Source organism: Thalassophryne amazonica, chromosome 14 (genome assembly GCF_902500255.1).
Source record: "Thalassophryne amazonica chromosome 14, fThaAma1.1, whole genome shotgun sequence".
Taxonomy (NCBI): domain Eukaryota; kingdom Metazoa; phylum Chordata; class Actinopteri; order Batrachoidiformes; family Batrachoididae; genus Thalassophryne; species Thalassophryne amazonica.
In genome coordinates, this window is record NC_047116.1 from 12,375,582 (window position 1) to 12,396,250 (window position 20,669).

General features: G+C 41.4%; 1 protein-coding gene and 1 long non-coding RNA gene across 2 annotated transcripts in view; one reads left to right on the forward strand and one right to left on the reverse strand.

Annotated features, from left to right (window-relative positions):
- Window positions 1–8,698: 8,698 nt before the first annotated feature.
- Window positions 8,699–20,669, forward strand: part of tmtc4 (transmembrane O-mannosyltransferase targeting cadherins 4) — a 35,658-nt gene continuing 23,687 nt past the window's right edge. The window contains exon 1 of the mRNA XM_034185971.1: window positions 8,699–9,053. The gene's annotated coding sequence lies outside the window, so the exon portion shown is untranslated. The remainder of the gene's footprint in view (window positions 9,054–20,669) is intronic.
- LOC117524205 overlaps window positions 10,184–20,669 on the reverse strand; it is a 283,790-nt gene continuing 273,304 nt past the window's right edge. Inside the window, exon 3 of the long non-coding RNA XR_004564737.1 lies at window positions 10,184–10,257. This is a non-coding gene — a long non-coding RNA (uncharacterized LOC117524205). The remainder of the gene's footprint in view (window positions 10,258–20,669) is intronic.

Consider the following 20,669-nt stretch of genomic DNA (forward strand, 5'->3'; position numbering starts at 1 on the left):
CCTCAGGGTGTGTTACTGTAAGAGGGCACACATTCATATGTGCACAGATGTGTGCGCTCATTTGGACACGCGTGGTTGTGGGAAGGTCCCGAGCCATTTCCCAGGATCAGACCTCGGCACATTCTCTCAGCCAGTGCTGTCATAAAATAATGTGACAGGGTGTCAATCCTACCCAGGCCTGGGGTGTCATGGTGACAAGAGGGTTTTTGGCAGAACACTTTCGTGAGCAGCACCAGGGAGCTGGCAACAGCAGGGACAACACTGCAGAACAAATCAAGTTAATCACCGCAAGGTCTCGCACATCCCTTCTTTTTATTACAGTCTCCCTCTGGCCACTTGATTAATTCAGCCACTCATGTCTTGTGGTCTAAATCCTGAAGGAACTCAGCAAAATGTTCTGCCATCCCCCCGAGAGAGTTACTCATGACATGCAAGGCATGATCCAAGTATCCATCCCATCTCAGTGCCCACAGACCTGTACAGTCGAGTCGGCTGGCAGGGCACAGCCAATCTTACACCATGAGCTGTGATGTGTTATGATGGCTCCATCACTCAGAGAGGTGGGACCATGGACACCTGCGGAGGCACTGGGTAAAGTTGATGGAACTGGACAGGATGAATCTCTGTGTGTCTGGGGACAACAGTTGGAACTGAAGTAGATGAATGGTTGCAAAATTACAACACCAAACACTCAGACGTTTTCTAGCACATATAGTAGCTGTTTTAATAGACATCCCCATCCTGGTTGTGAATATTGTTGCACAACAAGGTCTCTCTGGAGGATCATTGGTATCACTGGAGGTGTCATTCCAGATTGCGGAATTCCCATTGAATGAATTAAAAAAGATATGGACCAACTATTTCCAGCAGTGTGTAATTAGACACATTTTAGAAAACTGTCTACCAATAGCACACTTAGTGAAAATCTATTGTATCTGCATGAATGGTAAATGTCCACCAGGTGGAGATATTGCTCCATTTCATGAACCTTCATGAACGACAAACCACTTCTTACTTATATTAGTAGATATTCACTGACATTTACACTCATATTCATCATAATATGTAATATATTGATCATTTAGTGAATCTTTTATGACATTTTGTTGAAAATATATAGTTGTGTATTTAGGGTTGGGGTTAGTGTTAGAATTTAGGGTTGGGGTTAGGGTAAATGTTAATTAGGGTTGAGGTTAATAACTGGCCTCTTTATTGCTAATTCATCAAGCTGGAATGTGTCTGTTGTATTTTGCAACATGTAAGTTTCACTCATCCAATAAATAAATAAATAAACAAAAGAAAGGAAAGCATCTTAAAAAGGACACAACAAAAAAACAACGTATTTAAGTCACACCAGACTATTATTCACACCTTTTCTGTGTTATAAGGGCTTTAATTTGGGAATTTTCTGCATTGCTGTTGTGTACTTAAGAAACACATTATTATTATTATTTGGTTTATAGGTTTCACTGGAGTATAAGCCATAGGACTTCTAAAACTAGAAAAAAAAATCACATAGTTTAGACTCTGGAAAATACAGTAACTGGAATTCATCAACCTGGGATTTGTCTATCTAGGTACAACAAGTTGGTCATGTGGCACTCTTCCTTGTGCATGATCCAGCATGCCGGTGCCTCAGCGTTGAAGACCCCAGTGACTGGGGGAAGCCAAGGGGAGAAGATCATGTAGGCCTGATGGCAGCAACGAGACAGCTGTTTTGGCCCGTGTCCACACAGATAAAACACTTTCCCAATACAATCTTTTTCGTTGACATTTTCAAATAGCGTTCCGTGAACATGGCACCATTTTAAGATTTATCTGCATCCACACGAAAATGCCCGAAAACACTGTAGTACATATGCCAGGCCAGTATGTGGCACTGTAACACTTCCATAAGAAATGGGGAAGTGAATCTGACACCTACAAACCCTATTTTTCTTTTCAGTGAAGTCCTCAAGCGACCATTCATACAGACTGACTTCATTCAGTTCGTTTCAAAACCATTTCCACACTAAGAAAACATAAAGTCTTAGTCCTGTTGTATTGTTACAACTGGATTCATCATCACAGCCTGATGAAAACTGTTAACATAAGAAGTCCTTGTTTTGGATGACAACATCTGGAAATACTTTAATTCCATATCGTGGAAAGACTAAACTCAGTGTTTGGAAGAAGAAGTCCCTCAATGTTTGTCTGCTCTGGGTGCATTTCTCAGTTTGAACCAGAGGACACCAGCGCTTTGTCCCACCAACAAGAAAAAAAGAACTTATTTTAAAAGCTGAAAGTCCTTCACTGCACTCCATTTATTCATGACACCACAGACACCCATCACCTCTTCAGCATTCTGCTCGTGATCAAAATAAATGCTATCAATGATTCACCAAGACATAAAAAAGAAACAAAAAAGGAAAAAAGTATGTTAAATTGTGCTGTTAACAACATGTCACTCATTATAAGCAGCTGAAGTTAGAGAGGCAGAACTATGAGATCATCAATTCAACAAATGCTGCATATTGCTCATCCAGATGAAAATGCCAAGGATTTATCCACTCTGGTACCCATTTTCAAAAAGTATAATTTTCACCCACCAAAACATTGTTTCCATGTCGCCAATACACAACTTATTCGGATACACCTAAACCCATTTCTGTGTGGATGGGGCCTTCATGAGATGGGGATGGACTGGTGGTCTCACAGGGTAGGACCCAGAGTGGTTCTGTCATGGGGTGGATGTGGTAATGTGGCACAAGCTCCTTCCAGACCTGGCCTGACCTATACAAGCCCCAAAAGTAAGTGCTATAACGCTACAGAGTATTAGACTTTTCACCTTTATTATCAGATCTTGACAGAAATAACTTAATATCTGTGGCATGTCGAGTGATAAAAGACAGACCACAGATGTCAAACACTCTGTGTCGGGGAGAACGTACAGCTCTGCCGTTAAAGCAGAATGTATGTATAATGAGAACAGAGGCCGACCCTGCAGAGGTTCTCGGTGGTGACTCGGTGATGGACGGCGGTCTCCTGGGTGCTTATCTTGATGTAGAAACCCTGATCATAGACGATCAGCGATCTCACCTGCTGTCCTTCAGCTTCATGCTGAGAACAAAAGAGTTTCTCACCATCAGCCAGCTGAAAAATGGCCACAAGCACAGCAGAGGAATTCACAGTGCTGAAACCTGGATTTGATATATATGTATGTACTGAGAAGGAAAAGTCAATGGTTCCCCAAAAACATGATTGATCTATTGATCTTCAAGGCAATAGAAAGAAGAAGTAAGTCCTGTATAGGCTCTGAGACCTGTTACCAGTGCTTATCCCCAGATTCTGTAACATACAACCAATGAGACATCATGAATAATCCTGGAGAAGATGCCAGTTCATAACAGGTTATTTCCCTGCCAAGAAGAATTATAGGCTATGAGGCCCATTGGTGCTGGTGCTTATCTCCGAATTCCAAAGCATCAAGTGGATGAGAGTCTACGACACCCCCCTGACCAGTCCAATGCAAGTGCATGAAGGAACGATACTGCAGGTGCTTCCTTCCTGCTGCTGTCAGACTCTACATCCAGCGCTGTTCCCAGTAGACCACTCATATCATAAATACTCACTGGAGACCGGTACCCATTGACAGCTGGGTGGGCTGAGACAATGTAGATTAAGTGTCTTGTCTACAGACATTTAGCATGAGCGGGATTCGAACCCAGTTCTACATATTTGCAGGCCAACTCCTTATCCACTGAGATACCTGCTCTACAAAAAGTGGGCACCGACCCCTGAAAACCTGGGCAGGCTGAGATGATACAGATCAAGTGTCTTGTCCAAGGACACAGATGGATGCGTGACCTGGAATCGAAACCAGTTCTACATTCTCTTCTGAGAGGTGGGTTGAGCCGGATTTGAGCGGGATTCGCCGAGGTCTGTCCACAAATCTGACTTGAATCCGGCTAGACTGGGGATCATGATGTCAAACTGCTATCCGGCTAGAAGGTGAGCTGGATTGCCAACCCCAGTTTGAACAGGGTCTTAGACAAGACACTTTCCCAGTCCACCCAGTCTTGGTTCGGGACTGGCATCCTACCCAGGGGGAGGCATACAGTCTCATCTGCTTCATGCTATGGAGTCTGTTGATAAACACAAACAGGACTCGAGGCCTGTGTTGGACTAACCACCACTACGTGCATTCATAACTGAGTCCTGGCCGTGGCGGTTATCCTGACATGGGACTAAATGCAACTGCACAATGAAGATCACATTTATTGGGGAAGCCAAACCCTTGATGCTGGAGATATGATGAACTTCTGCAAAGTTCAGCTTCAGCATCCAGACAGGGAAAGAAACAAACTCCAGAAAACCACCAATATCAGCTGATTTTCTTATTGCAAGTAAACAACATTAGAATATAAAAGTTTAAAAGCCTGTGTTTTTTGTTTGTTTGTTTTTCGTCTTTGAACAGAATAAAAGTCTCTGGGGCGTTGTCAGCCTAATCAAGCTGCAAAGCTTTCAGCTGAAAAAAAAAATTACCCTCACTTTACAGACTTATTCTTTAAGATCAGATTGCCTTTGTTTTACTGTAAGATGCTTATGGTGCACTTACGCATCATTATTATAATGTGTCATCTCATCATTTTTATCCTGTAGGCAATGGATATTAGCAGCCATCTTGGCTCTTTAAGTGCTAGTTTCTTTGCTCCTGCCTGCTGCGTTTCCCCTCATTAATGCAAGCTATTCTCCATCACCGTCCTCCGTGAAAGGCCTCTCCTCGTGCAGGACAAAGGACTCTGACAAGGATGAAATTACCGTTGGCTCTCGCACCTAATTAAAATGTTGCTGCTTCACCTTCAGTGGGATTGACTGTATTGATGTCATTCTCTTACAAGACAGGGCTTCGACTGGAAGTAGCCACACTTTTACTCTCGTTGGACGGATCCTGGACTTGGAGCTTTTGAAGATGTTTCCTCCAGCTTCATCTGTCAGACAGAGTCCAGCTGTTTTTGGCTCTGCTGCAGAGACGTGCAAAGCGTTCCTCACCAACAGAACGTGCAATACCACATGTCTAAATATGACTGCAAAATTCTGGGAATTTTAAAAGTTGGAAACTTTCTAATGGAATTATTGTGAATAACCTGGGAATTTACAGCATAACCAGATTGAATGAAAATTCTGTTAAATTCCACACATATACAACAGTAGGACTATCAAAGCCAGTTTAGCCAAACGTCTACATCCAGTCAAGGAACCAGAGGCTTGAGAAACCTGAGAGAAAATACTTTGCAGTAAAGTTACTTGCAGTAAAGTTTATGAATTTTCTTAATGGCTGTTTTTTGTAACATCAGTCATGCCCATAGTAATGAGTATCACCAACTTGTAATAAGCACCAATACCGTTTCTTTCCCTTACCAAGTAGACCTTGTCTTCCAAAAGATAGGAACACTCAGGGGATGTATGTTTGAAGTCCTGGTCACTTCAAAATGCCTGCTTCCTCTCTGAATGTAACGTCAGTCACAGTGGACTTGCCCTTCCAGGCCTGACCTCAAAATCAGGAAAATACATCAGTATATTTGTGAATAATAATACTTCAGTTTATCAGTAGTAGCAGCTTTACACATTTCAGGTACGAGAGCATTTGTTATATAAATTACTTTACATTATCTGTAGTAATTTGGTGAATTTCTTTCAAACTACTAAACAGAAGGAACGGAGACAATGACGGAGAGGCGGTTTTAGTGAAATTTGAGAACTTTTACATCTATAGAGATGCATCGGCTAAAAATAGGATTTTCACTCAAAGTCACTTTAGTCTACGTATGTGTGACAAATGGTAACCAAATTAGCAGTTCCTGCTCTCAGGGTGGCAGGGGGATCTTTGAACATCTTTAGCTGCTGATGAAGAGTTTGATAAATGTTTGAAAAAAGTGCTTGATTTCCCACCTGAAATCTTCTCGGCTCATCTCAGTCTTGTAGAGATTTGGATTCTGCACCTTTGAGGTGAGAATTTCAAAAGAAGCCATTCAGCTCAGCGGCATAAACAGTCATTCGCTTTACACAAGATGAAACGGGCATAATTATACAATCCTGACTTTAAGGATAGGTTTGGCTACTGTGATCTTAGGAAACTTTTAATCGCGTAAGTTACAGCTTCATGACAATAAAGAGCAAACCGTGTCTTCTAAAGAGGTTCAGACAGGGCATGTGACAAGCAATGACTTCAAACCTGGTTTATAGTCAATTATAACTCACTCACCTTTGCTGTAATCATGTATCATGACTGTCAGACAAAAATAGGAACTTTATTCAATTGTGGAGTTCAATGAGTGAATTTGTAGAGCGCTGTGGAAAAAAAGTGGTTCTTAATTCAAAATGAAAGAAAAAAAATGAAAACACTGGTATATTTCTTACACCAAGCACAAAGCACAGCAAGGCATTCAAAGCAGTGTAAAGCATTGCACACAAAGTCTTGCACAAAGCAGTGCAAACGTGCATTGAAAAGTGGCACAAATTGAAGTGCAAAATGCAGTCCAAAGCATTAAAAAAGCATTGAATAGCAGTGCAAAACAGTTCAAGCAAAGTGTTACATAGTGCAGTGCACAAGTATGATGCAAAACCGTGCAAAGTATTGCAAAGAAGTGCAAAGTAGTGCAAGCAAAATGCTGCACAAAGCAGTGAAAAGCACAGCATAGAGCATTGCACGCAGTGTTGCACAAAGCAATGCAAACGCACAATGAAAATACCAGCTCTTCTTTTCGTTTCTGTCCACTGCCGTACGCAGTCCTGGTTGTAACAGGCAATCCGCGGAGCTTACAAAAACGATTTAAATCATCAACTTTCCAGCGGTTGAAATGGTCCAAATCATAGCACTTCTCGCTGCTTTCCACCATCTTTGAATGTGGATTGGTAACCGAAAAATTTAGTGTACCCATAATGCACCGCGTGGCCCGAGATGTGCACTTCACTTATTCTTTTGACAAGAGTCTGATAAATGAATTACAAAAGGTCAGAATATGGCCGCCCCACATATGTGTTTGCACGATACCTTGGCAGCAAGATATGGGAAAGAATCTATAAAGGAGAGGGCAGCACGGTGGCTTAGTTCTTAGCACTGTTGCCTCAGAGCAAGAAGGTCCTGGGATCACTTCCCATCTTGTCCTTCCCGTGTGGAGTTTACATATTCGCCCCTGTGTTTGGGTTGGTTCCCTCTTGGTCCTCCAGCTTCATCCTGCTTCCAAAGACATGCAGGGTAGGTGAAGAGGAAACTTTAAAATGGACTATGTGTGTGTGACTGGTTTATGTGCGTCCCTGTGAAACCCTGGCAGTCATTCACCCTTTGACCGCTGGGATAGCCCCCCCCCCCCCCCCCCATGACCCTTAATTGGAACAAGTGGGTGTTGAAAATGAATGTACTGTATGTTGCCAAGCAGTATAGCACAAAGCACAGTCCCAGGTGAAAGTACAGAGAAAGATAAAAGGTCAACAGAAGACACTGTTGACCACCTAAATACTGAAAAGTGTAAAGTCCTACTATATGTTTCTACTATATGGAACTACATTATGCCTTATCTGGGTAGGTTCACGAATCACACTGACAATTAGTCATTGTGGTGGTGTAGTATTCAGGGTCGCCACAGTGGATCCAGCACAGACCCCCTTTATATATGGCACATGTTTTACACCAGATGTACTTCCTGATGCAACTCCAGTTTTACCCAGTGAAACAAACAGCCCCAGGCCTTCTCCCATCGATGTACGAACCAGGACCCAGACTGCTTAGCTTCTGATATCTGATGGGATCAGACTTATACAGAGCAGACTGGGGTTCAGACTGGGAGGGTCTTTTATTCTGAAGTGTGGAAAAAAATAAGTCTAAGGGCTTCAGTGAAGGAGATACTTATACTACTACAACAACAACAACTACTACTACTACTAGATACTTTATACGATACGGCGTGATTTCAGCAGGTATGATATAATGTTTGCCCCACCAAGGTCAGGATGATGCTGGCGTCTTCTCTGAATGAAGGTCTGTTTCTCTAAATAGCCTTGAGATGTATTTGAAGGGTTTGAGAAGAATCTTTGTTCAAGCTGCTCAATCTGAACTCCTGTTTCTGGTTGTCAGGCAGACCACTTCTCTGCTCCCAGAAATGATAGGTGAATGGGCTCCTAAATCTCAAAACAGGCCATGAACCTCTAACAAGCCCCCAGAAGAATATACATACAGTTTCTGCATGAAATCAACAAACACACTTCTGTTCAATCCAGCTATTGCTGTACTTACTAAACAGATAACTAAACAGTTACTGACCTTCAAATGAACCTGTTGATCACCATGTAAAATAAACCTATTAAACAATTCTTCTGTCACGCTATTTTTTGTAATCAAAAGGCCTTTCTTACATTTTGTAAAACTTCCATAACATTGTTTCCTTGGTTTGTTTAAATGTATTTCTGAATTTATTTTTTAATTATTATTGTTTTGTTTTTTGTTGTTGTTGTTGTTGTTTTTTTGCTGGTGACTACTCCAACTAATAGTAAAAATAAATTATTTATAAATAAAATATTATTATCGCTCTATTTTTGCTGAAGCGTTTTATTATTTTTTTTAAGTTTAATAAAAGAGTTTTAAGAACTTTAAGGGCATGCGCAGCTATTGGTCCAAAATTGATCACATGACAGTGACGCGTCACTACGAGGAAGCTTCTCAGTGTGTGTTGTGCTTGTTTACAGCGGTGGACTGCGCTGCTCGTCTGTTTTTGCTGAAATATTTCACGCAGTTTTGGGGAAATTATTTAAAAGATTTGGTGCAGTACCGACACGAGTTACTTCATGTCTTTACGTTGTAAATTTATGGAGCGAACATACGCTAACGGGGCATGCTAGCACTTAGCTTGGTAATAACGCTGACCTTGTACTTGGTGTGACGGCGTGAATTTTTATTAACTCGTCCACTCAGGTGCTCATGTTAGTTTGATCAGTGATTTAATGACTTCATAGTTCTGTTTGTTTGAGAGTGATGCTACACCAGGTGACTTCTGACCTCGTGTCCCTCCTAAGATAAGGTATGTGATCAAAATAACCTCATAATTCCTAAAATCTGAATCGCTGGTTGTTAGAAGTCTCGAATTTACATATAATCTGTTTTAAGACTATATTTATTTCTTTAATCTTAGTAAATAGTCAACCCGACCTTATGTATTATTAGTCTTTTACTGTTTTCATTTTTGATTAATTTGACTTCTTAACTTGAATTGTCATGTTTTTTTCATCCAGTAGTTTTCTGTTTGAAGGTGTAGTGCCTTTACATTTGTCACAAAATTTGTTAAAAAACAGTCCAAAGTGATTTTCAATATGCTGTGGTCAAATACCAACCAAAACCATTTTCTCAAGCATTAGGTCTTTCTGTATGTCATAACTTTCTACTGACCCAGAGACATACAGCAGGTAAATTAAGTATTGAACATGTCACCTTTTTCTCAATAAACATATTCCTAAAGCCGCTATTGACATGACATTTTCTCTAGATGTCAACAACAACCCAAGTAATCCACACATACAAAGAAATCAAACCATAGATGTCCATAAATTATGTGTAATGTGAAATGACACAGGAAAAAAATGTATTTAACACCTGAAGGCAGGAAGGTGCAGAAAGTCTTGGGAAGCCAAGACACCAGCTGAAATCTGTCAGTAATTAGAAAGCAGTCCTGCCTCTTGTCCATGCAAATTAACATCAGATGGATGTCTCATTACTAAGGTGTCATACAAAAAACATCATTATGGGTAAAAGCCATGTGCTCTCTCAAGATATTCACAACCTTATTGCTGCAAAAATACTGATGCCATTGGTTACAGAAGGATTTCTAAACTTCTAAATGTTCTACTGAGCACTGTTGGGGCCATAATCTGAAAGTGGAATGAACATAATTTCACCATAAACTGGCCACAGCCAGGTGCTTCTCCCAAGATTTCTGACAGAGGAGTGAAAAGAACTATCAGAAGAGTTGCTCAAGAGCCAAGGACCACTTCAGAAAGACCCGGAATTAGCAGGTACAATTGTCTCAAAGAATACAATAAGTAATGCACTCAATGGCCATGGCCTGTATGCACACTCACCATGCAAGACTCCACTGCTGAAGAAAAAGCATGTTGAAGCTCATTTAAAGTTTGCTGTACAACATTTAGAGTCTGTGAAATACCGGGAGAATATAGTCTGGTCAGATGAGATCAAAATTGAACTCTTTAGATGCCATAATACACACCACACTCGGTCGTCAAATGACATTGCACATCACCTCAAAAACACCACACCTACAGTGACGTTTGGATTTTGTAATGTCATATTGTGGGTCTGTTTTTCAGCATCGGCACTGGCAAACTTCATATAATTGAAGGAAAGATGAATGGAAAAATGTAAGGAGACATTCTTGATAAAAAATCTACCAGGATGGTAAATATGAAATGAGGGTGGACATTTCAGCAAGGCAGTGATCCCAAACACACAGCCAAGGAAACTCTCAATTGGTTATAGAGAATTAAAAAAAAAAAGCTGCTCGAATGGTCCAGCCAATCACCTGACTTGAATCGAATAGGAAATCTATGGAAAGAACCAAAGATCAGAGTTCATACAACCCCTGGCAATAATTATGGAATCACCGGCCTCGGAGGATGTTCATTCAGTTGTTTAATTTTGTAGAAAAAAAGCAGATCACAGACATAACACAAAACTAAAGTCATTTCAAATGGCAACTTCCTGGCTTTAAGAAACACTATAAGAAATCAGGAAAAATAATTGTGGCAGTCAGTAATGGTTACTTTTTTAGACCAAGCAGAGGGAAATAAATATGGACTCACTCAATTCTGAGGAATAAATTATGGAATCAACCTGTAAATTTTCATCCCTAAAACTAACACCTGCATCAAATCAGATCTGCTCGTTAGTCTGCATCTAAAAAGGAGTGATCACACCTTGGAGAGCTGTTGCACCAAGTGGACTGACATGAATCATGGCTCCAACACGAGAGATGTCAATTGAAACAAAGGAGAGGATTATCAAACTCTTAAAAGAGGGTAAATCATCACGCAATGTTGCAAAAGATGTTGGTTGTTCAGTCAGCTGTGTCTAAACTCTGTACCAAATACAAACAACATGGGAAGGTTAAAGGCAAACATACTGGTAGACCAAGAAAGACATCAAAGCGTCAAGACAGAAAACTTAAAGCAATATGTCTCAAAAATCGAAAATGCACAACAAAACAAATGAACGAATGGGAGGAAACTGGAGTCAGCGTCTGTGACCGAAGTGTAAGAAACCGCCTAAATGAAATGGGATTTACATACAGAAAAGCTAAATGAAAGCCATCATTAACACCTAAACAGAAAAAACAAGGTTACAATGGGCTAAGGAAAAGCAATCGTGGACTGTGGATGACTGGATGAAAGTCATATTCAGTGATGAATCTCGAATCTACATTGGGCAAGGTGATGATGCTGGAACTTTTGTTTGGTGCCGTTCCAGTGAGATTTATAAAGATGACTGCCTGAAGAGAACATGTATACTCAACAAAAATATAAACGTAACACTTTTGGTTTTGCTCCCATTTTGTATGAACTCAAAGATCTAAAACTTTTTCCACATACACAATATCACCATTTCCCTCAAATATTGTTCACAAACCAGTCTAAATCTGTGATAGTGAGCACTTCTCCTTTGCTGAGATAATCCATCCCACCTCACAGGTGTGCCATATCAAGATGCTGATTAGACACCATGATTAATGCACAGGTGTGCCTTAGACTGCCCACAATAAAAGGCCACTCTGAAAGGTGCTGTTTTATCACACAGCACAATGCCACAGATGTTGCAAGATTTGAGGGAGCGTGCAATTGGCATGCTGACAGCAGGAATGTCAACCAGAGCTGTTGCTCGTGTATTGAATGTTCATTTCTCTACCATAAGCCATCTCCAAAGGCGTTTCAGAGAATTTGGCAGTACATCCAACCAGCCTCACAACCACAGACCACATGTAACCACACCAGCCCAGGACCTCCACATCCAGCATGTTCACCTCCAAGATCGTCTGAGACCAGCCACTCGGACAGCTGCTGAAACAATCGGTTTGCATAACCAAAGAATTTCTGCACAAACTGTCAGAAACCGTCTCAGGGAAGCTCATCTGCATGCTCGTCGTCCTCATCGGGGTCTCGACCTGACTCCAGTTCGTCGTCGTAACCGACTTGAGTGGGCAAATGCTCACATTCACTGGCGTTTGGCACATTGGAGAGGTGTTCTCTTCACGGATGAATCCCGGTTCACACTGTCCAGGGCAGATGGCAGACAGCGTGTGTGGCGTCATGTGGGTGAGTGGTTTTCTGATGTCAATGTTGTGGATCGTGTGGCCCATGGTGGCGGTGGGGTTATGGTATGGGCAGGCGTCTGTTATGGACGAAGAACACAGGTGCATTTTATTGATGGCATTTTGAATGCACAGAGATACCGTGACAAGATCCTGAGGCCCATTGTTGTGCCATACATTCAAGAACATCACCTCATGTTGCAGCAGGATAATGCACGGCCCCATGTTGCAAGGATCTGTACACAATTCTTGGAAGCTGAAAATGTCCCAGTTCTTGCATGGCTGGCATACTCACCGGACATGTCAGCCATTGAGCATGTTTGGGATGCTCTGGACCGGCGTATACGACAGCGTGTACCAGTTCCTGCCAATATCCAGCAACTTTGCACAGCCATTGAAGAGGAGTGGACCAACATTCCACAGGCCACAATTGACAACCTGATCAACTCTATGCGAAGGAGATGTGTTGCACTGCATGAGGCAAATGGTGGTCACACCAGATACTGACTGGTATCCCCCCCAATAAAACAAAACTCCACCTTTCAGAGTGGCCTTTTATTGTGGGCAGTCTAAGGCACACCTGTGCACTAATCATGGTGTCTAATCGGCATCTTGGTGTGGCACACCTGTGAGGTGGGATGGATTATCTCAGCAAAGGAGAAGTGCTCACTATCACAGATTTAGACTGGTTTGTGAACAATATTTGAGGGAAATGGTGATATTGTGTATGTGGAAAAAGTTTTAGATCTTTGAGTTCATCTCATACAAAATGGGAGCAAAACCGAAAGCGTTGCATTTATATTTTTGTTGAGTGTAAATTTCCACAGTCATTGATGATATGGGGCTGCATGTCAGGTAAAGGCACTGGGGAGATGGCTGTCATTACATCATCAATAAATGCACAAGTTTGCGTTGATATTTTGGACACTTATCCCATCAATTGAAAGGATGTTTGGGGATGATGAAATCATTTTTCAAGATGATAATGCATCTTGCCATAGAGCAAAAACTGTGAAAACATTTCTTGCAAAAAGACACATAGGGTCAATGTCATGGCCTGCAAATAGTCCGGATTTTAATCCAATTGAAAATCTTTGGTGGAAGTTGAAGAAAATGGTCCATCACAAGGCTCCAACCTGCAAAGCTGATCTGGCAACAGCAATCAGAGAAAGTTGGAGCCAGATTGATGAAGAGTACTGTTTGGCACTCATTAAGTCCATGCCTCAGAGACTGCAAGCTGTTATAAAAGCCAGAGGTGGTACAACAAAATACTAGTGATGTGTTGGAGCATTCTTTTGTTTTTCATGATTCCATAATTTTTTTCCTCAGAATTGAGTGATTCCATATTTTTTTCCCTCTGCTTGGTCTAAAAAAGTAACCGTTACTGACTGCCACAATTTTTTTTCCTGATTTCTTATAGTGTTTCTTAAAGGGAAAAACTACAGAGGATCTTCAGACAGCACAAAATCCCAGTTTACTTTAAACCGGTTAACACCTTGAGACAGAAATTAGTTCACCCTAAGGACAGGTTCCCTAGTTACAAACAGAGCAATGTAGTGTATTCTTTCACATGTCAGGAAAACTGTAATGAACACTACATAGGTGAGACTAAGCAACCTTTACACAAAAGGCTATACCAGCACCGCAGAGAGGGCGCAAATGGACCTCAGTCTGCAGTTCATCTCCACCTGAAAGACACTAACCACATGTTTGAGGACAAGGAAGTTAAAATCTTAGCCAGAGAGAAGAAATGGTTTGAGAGAGGTGTCACGGAAGCATTCTATGTGAAACAGTTGAAACCCACCCTTAGCCGGGGAGGGGGTCTGAGACACGCTTTGTCCCCTGTTTACAATGGGGTACTCAGGTAAAAGCAGTTTCAGTCTTTTGTTCATGGTAATGAGTCATTCACATCATCAGGATAGTTGTCAAGGGAGCCATCAGGAGAGGCTTCCGTCTCATCATTAGGAGGGACAGCTGCCCTGTCAGGAGTGTGCTAACTAGAGCACAATAGGTGCTAATTAGAGGTATTGTTTAGTCACTAGCCTATATCAGTCGGCCTCTCGGTAGGTTGTAGAAGGGGGCCACAGAACCTTCAAGATTTGAAGACTGTTAGTGTGGAAGAATGGACCAAATCACACCTGAGCAATGCATGCGGCTAGTTTCTTCATACAGGAGGCATCTTGAAGCTTCATTACCAACAAAGGCTTTTGTACAAACTATTAAATTTCAGTGAGTGTGTTCCATACTTTTTCCTGTGTCATTCCATGTTAATACACATTATTTTTGTATTTAATTGTATTGGTTTCTTTGTATGTGTGGATTACTTGGGTTGTTACCAACATCTGGTAAAAATTTCATGTCAATAGCATCTTTAGAAATATGTTTACAGAGAAAATGGCTGTGTTCAATACTCATTTTACCGGCTGTATGACTTTAAAGTGGTTGCAGTCTCTACTGTCCACACTCTCCTTCAGACAGTTCAGTTTAATTATACAGTGTGAAAGCACAGCATAAATAATCCCAAGGTACTAAATGGTAAATAGACTGCATTTATATAGCGCTTTTCCATCTGTATCAGACACTCAAAGCACTTTACAATAATGCCTCACATTCACCCCGATGTCAGGGTGCTGCCATACAAGGCGCTTACTACACACCGGGAGCAATAGGGGATTAAAGGCCTTGCCCAAGGTCCCTTAGTGATTTTCCAGTCAGGTGGGGATTTGAACCCATGATTTTCTGGACTCAAGCCCAACACCTTAACCACTAGACCATCACCTCCCCAGGTCAAACCTTACCTACAGACTCCATGAGGAAGCATATTGACAACAGCTGTAAAGCCCCCGTCACACATAGCAAGAATGTGCAGGAACCAGCCCGACACGGCAAATATTGCCATAATCTGAAGCAGTCGGGAGGAAAAGAAGCGTGGTCAATAGTGTCAGAATGCATCCAGATTACCTCGTCCACACCTGCACATTGGAATCCAAAACGTTTGTGGACACCAGGTAGATGATACAGACTACTTTCAGACGGCCATAAAAGGCACTGAAGACTGCATGATGTCCAAACGTCTGGATGGCAAACACGGGACCGAAGTGGGAGGCGGCGCAGTGTTCCACTCTTTGCACAGTTCCTCCTGGTACTGGACACCGGAGTACAACCAACGTATGGACCGGACCCTTGCCATATGTGTCAAAGCCAGCCAGCATGGTGCGGTCACTCACTCAGTCATGCAATCACATCTGCGCTTGTCCTCCACTTCCCAGCGCTGCTGACGTCACATGCATGTATGCATAGAGTAGGTGCTGACATGATTGCTGGGTGTGTGTGTGTGTGTGTTCATTTATAATGGCTTAATGAGCAGCTATGGGGGCACATGTGTGTGCCGTTGCCAGCTACTCGACACTGCTGGTAGTAGGGATTGGTATTGGTAAGATTTTATCTATCTATTCTGCTTATCGCGCTGATTCCTTATCGATTCCCTTATCGATACCTCTTGTGAATTTTCTGTGTACTAAAAGTAGGCTTTACAGGTTTTCTAGGTCAACAACATTTTATTGAGTCTTAAAGTAAATATATATGAAATTGGTCACTGGATCCTTAAACTCTAGACATAATAAACTCTCCATGGTGGATCCTTGATCTCTGGACATAAATAGAAATAAACAAAATCTGTAGTTTTTTTTTAAAAGCATTTTCTTTCAGATATTATTGGCATGAATGTCTTTCCATACGTCTGTGCTGAGCTCTTGCAGCTGGCTGTGCTGCATGTCAGGATGTAATTCATAAAGAACGCAGGACATCTCATTTTGGGAGGAAAAAAAAATGTTCTAGTCGATTGGCGACTCTGTTTTGAGAAATGTGAAGTTAGCGACACCAGCAACCATAGTCAATTGTCTTCCGGGGGCCAGAGCAGGCGACATTGAAGGAAATTTGAAACTGCTGGCTAAGGCTAAGCGTAAATTTGGTAAGATTGTAATTCACGTCGGCAGTAATGACACCCGGTTACGCCAATCGGAGGTCACTAAAATTAACATTAAATCGGTGTGTAACTTTGCAAAAACAATGTCGGACTCTGTAGTTTTCTCTGGGCCCCTCCCCAATCGGACCGGGAGTGACATGTTTAGCCGCATGTTCTCCTTGAATTGCTGGCTGTCTGAGTGGTGTCCAAAAAATGAGGTGGGCTTCATAGATAATTGGCAAAGCTTCTGGGGAAAACCTGGTCTTGTTAGGAGAGACGGCATCCATCCCACTTTGGATGGAGCAGCTCTCATTTCTAGAAATCTGGCCAATTTTCTTAAATCCTCCAAACCGTGACTATCCAGGGTTGGGACCAGGAAGCAGAGTTGTAGTCTTACACACCTCTCTGCAGCTTCTCTCCCCCTGCCATCCCCTCATTACCCCATCCCCATAGAGACGGTGCCTGCTCCCAGACTACCAATAACCAGCAAAAATCTATTTAAGCATAAAAATTCAAAAAGAAAAAATAATATAGCACCTTCAACTGCACCACAGACTAAAACAGTTAAATGTGGTCTATTAAACATTAGGTCTCTCTCTTCTAAGTCCCTGTTGGTAAATGATATAATAATTGATCAACATATTGATTTATTCTGCCTAACAGAAACCTGGTTACAGCAGGATGAATATGTTAGTTTAAATGAGTCAACACCCCCGAGTCACACTAACTGTCAGAATGCTCGTAGCACGGGCCGGGGTGGAGGATTAGCAGCAATCTTCCATTCCAGCTTATTAATTAATCCAAAACCCAGACAGAGCTTTAATTCATTTGAAAGCTTGTCTCTTAGTCTTGTCCATCCAAATTGGAAGTCCCAAAAACCAGTTTTATTTGTTATTATCTATCGTCCACCTGGTCGTTACTGTGAGTTTCTCTGTGAATTTTCAGACCTTTTGTCTTAGTGCTTAGCTCAGATAAGATAATTATAGTGGGCGATTTTAACATCCACACAGATGCTGAGAATGACAGCCTCAACACTGCATTTAATCTATTATTAGACTCTATTGGCTTTGCTCAAAAAGTAAATGAGTCCACCCACCACTTTAATCATATCTTAGATCTTGTTCTGACTTATGGTATGGAAATAGAAGACTTAACAGTATTCCCTGAAAACTCCCTTCTGTCTGATCATTTCTTAATAACATTTACATTTACTCTGATGGACTACCTAGCAGTGGGGAATAAGTTTCATTACACTAGAAGTCTTTCAGAAAGCGCTGTAACTAGGTTTAAGGATATGATTCCTTCTTTATGTTCTCTAATGCCATATACCAACACAGTGCAGAGTAGCTACCTAAACTCTGTAAGGGAGATAGAGTATCTCGTCAATAGTTTTACATCCTCATTGAAGACAACTTTGGATGCTGTAGCTCCTCTGAAAAAGAGAGCTTTAAATCAGAAGTGTCTGACTCCATGGTATAACTCACAAACTCGTAGCTTAAAGCAGATAACCCGTAAGTTGGAGAGGAAATGGCGTCTCACTAATTTAGAAGATCTTCACTTAGCCTGGAAAAAGAGTCTGTTGCTCTATAAAAAAGCCCTCTGTAAAGCTAGGACATCTTTCTACTCATCACTAATTGAAGAAAATAAGAACAACCCCAGGTTTCTTTTCAGCACTGTAGCCAGGCTGACAAAGAGTCAGAGCTCTATTGAGCTGAGTATTCCATTAACTTAAACTAGTAATGACTTCATGACTTTCTTTGCTAACAAAATTTTAACTATTAGAGAAAAAATTACTCATAACCATCCCAAAGACGTATCGTTATCTTTGGCTGCTTTCAGTGATGCCGGTATTTGGTTAGACTCTTTCTCTCCGATTGTTCTGTCTGAGTTATTCTCATTAGTTACTTCATCCAAACCATCAACATGTTTATTAGACCCCATTCCTACCAGGCTGCTCAAGGAAGCCCTACCATTATTTAATGCTTCGATCTTAAATATGATCAATCTATCTTTGTTAGTTGGCTATGTACCACAGGCTTTTAAGGTGGCAGTAATTAAACCATTACTTAAAAAGCCATCACTTGACCCAGCTATCTTAGCTAATTATAGGCCAATCTCCAACCTTCCTTTTCTCTCAAAAATTCTTGAAAGGGTAGTTGTAAAACAGCTAACTGATCATCTGCAGAGGAATGGTCTATTTGAAGAGTTTCAGTCAGGTTTTAGAATTCATCATAGTACAGAAACAGCATTAGTGAAGGTTACAAATGATCTTCTTATGGCCACAGACAGTGGACTCATCTCTGTGCTTGTTCTGTTAGACCTCAGTGGTGCTTTTGATACTGTTGACCATAAAATTTTATTACAGAGATTAGAGCATGCCATAGGTATTAAAGGCACTGCGCTGCGGTGGTTTGAATCATATTTGTCTAATAGATTACAATTTGTTCATGTAAATGGGGAATCTTCTTCACAGACTAAAGTTAATTATGGAGTTCCACAAGGTTCTGTGCTAGGACCAATTTTATTTACTTTATACATGCTTCCCTTAGGCAGTATTATTAGACGGTATTGCTTAAATTTTCATTGTTACGCAGATGATACCCAGCTTTATCTATCCATGAAGCCAGAGGACACACACCAATTAGCTAAACTGCAGGATTGTCTTACAGACATAAAGACATGGATGACCTCTAATTTCCTGCTTTTAAACTCAGATAAAACTGAAGTTATTGTACTTGGCCCCACAAATCTTAGAAACATGGTGTCTAACCAGATCCTTACTCTGGATGGCATTACCCTGACCTCTAGTAATACTGTGAGAAATCTTGGAGTCATTTTTGATCAGGATATGTCATTCAAAGCGCATATTAAGCAAATATGTAGGACTGCTTTTTTGCATTTACGCAATATCTCTAAAATCAGAAAGGTCTTGTCTCAGAGTGATGCTGAAAAACTAATTCATGCATTTATTTCCTCTAGGCTGGACTATTGTAATTCATTATTATCAGGTTGTCCTAAAAGTTCCCTAAAAAGCCTTCAGTTAATTCAAAATGCTGCAGCTAGAGTACTGACGGGGACTAGAAGGAGAGAGCATATCTCACCCATATTGGCCTCTCTTCATTGGCTTCCTGTTAATTCTAGAATAGAATTTAAAATTCTTCTTCTTACTTATAAGGTTTTGAATAATCAGGTCCCATCTTATCTTAGGGACCTCGTAGTACCATATCACCCCAATAGAGCGCTTCGCTCTCAGACTGCAGGCTTACTTGTAGTTCCTAGGGTTTGTAAGAGTAGAATGGGAGGCAGAGCCTTCAGCTTTCAGGCTCCTCTCCTGTGGAACCAGCTCCCAATTCAGATCAGGGAGACAGACACCCTCTCTACTTTTAAGATTAGGCTTAAAACTTTCCTTTTTGCTAAAGCTTATAGTTAGGGCTGGATCAGGTGACCCTGAACCATCCCTTAGTTATGCTGCTATAGACGTAGACTGCTGGGGGGTTCCCATGATGCACTGTTTCTTTCTCTTTTTGCTCTGTATGCACCACTCTGCATTTAATCATTAGTGATCGATCTCTGCTCCCCTCCACAGCATGTCTTTTTCTTGGTTCTCTCCCTCAGCCCCAACCAGTCCCAGCAGAAGACTGCCCCTCCCTGAGCCTGGTTCTGCTGGAGGTTTCTTCCTGTTAAAAGGGAGTTTTTCCTTCCCACTGTAGCCAAGTGCTTGCTCACGGGGGGGTCGTTTTGACCGTTGGGGTTTTACATAATTATTGTATGGCCTTGCCTTACAATATAAAGCGCCTTGGGGCAACTGTTTGTTGTGATTTGGCGCTATATAAAAAAATTGATTGATTGATTGATTGTATATTATTGTTTGTATTACAGTGTTTGGAAAGATGTGTCATTTTATTTAAAGCGGTGATTCGTTTTGAAGTTATCAACACAATCATTTTCCCAACAAACACCCTCAAAAACAACGGCTGCTGTGAAGGACCAATAAGGGAATCGTTAAGCAACAAGGCTATTGATGTCGGTGGATCAAATCATTTCTTAATGATACCTGAAAAGAACCGGTTCTCGATACCCAACCCTAGCTGGCAGTGGGCCATGCTGTCCCATGCATTAGACGCAGCCTTTTCAGGGAACTTTAATGTTTTTTTTGTGTGTGTTTTGGCTCACTTCAGCACCACAACACAACTCTGTACACCGCGATGATTGGATTATCACATAGGATTTATTTTTCTGTGGTTGATTACACCACACAGCAGCCCGGTGAGAGGATTTTAACCACAGGCTGTAGTCCCAGCTCCATGTCCACGCTGCACTGTGAAACACTCCTGGGCCATTGTTGGAGGTGAGATTCA